The sequence below is a fragment of the Dromiciops gliroides genome, chromosome 4, assembly GCF_019393635.1.
Source record: "Dromiciops gliroides isolate mDroGli1 chromosome 4, mDroGli1.pri, whole genome shotgun sequence".
Lineage (NCBI taxonomy): Eukaryota > Metazoa > Chordata > Mammalia > Microbiotheria > Microbiotheriidae > Dromiciops > Dromiciops gliroides.
Window position 1 is genome coordinate 144,597,537 of NC_057864.1, and position 891 is coordinate 144,598,427.

An 891-nucleotide genomic window follows, 5' to 3' on the forward strand; every position below is an offset into this window, starting at 1 on the left:
CTTGAGAAACTAAACCAGAGGACAGACAGGCCTAGAGAGATAAGTGGAACCAGATTGGACTGAGCTAGCTCTGGGACCCCCACCCTTCATTCTAGTCTCCCTCAACCCAGGGGAGATAAGATTAGGTATGGCTGCCTTTGTGTCCTGAGGAGTAGAGAGATGGCTTGAGAGATTTCCAGCCACCCCTCACCCAACTCCTCCAGCCACCACCAGTGGGGAACTTTTTTTCAAGGAACTTTCCATAGTCAGATGGTCACCCCTATCAGTCCTCTATAAAAGTACCTGCCTATCTCCTGCTCAAGGAGATTGGTATCTCAGAGCCATGCTCTGTGCCATGCCTTTCTCCCCATGAGTAGTCCAAGGATTTCTCTCTTTGTTTCCCTTCCTTTCTCTTCCCCAGCCCTGAAATAAACTACTATCTTATTCTAATTGTTTTTGTGTGCAAGAGGGTGTAATTCTTTTTTTTCTTTTTTTTGGTGAGGCAATTGGGGTTGACTTGCCCAGGGTCACATAGCTAGTGTCAAGTGTCTGAGACTGGATTCGAACTTGGGTCCTCCTGACTCCAGGGCTATCCACTGTTCCATCTAGCTGCCCCAAGGGTATAATTCTTTAAAGAGGAATTCCTAAGGACGTCAAACCCCTACCTCTTTCCCTAACCCCCTACCCTATTTTCCCCATGACAATAAAATATTTTGTTAAATACATATATATATATACACTTATACACACATTTTTATTTATTTTATTGAGTATTTCTCAATTATGTTTTAATCTGGTATGGGCTGCACTCAAGAATATTGCCGTATATGTATACACACATGTGTTTATAATTGTGGCACAGTTAAGGGAAGGCATTGTGACTTAATGGGGAATACTCAAGAGAGCATGAAG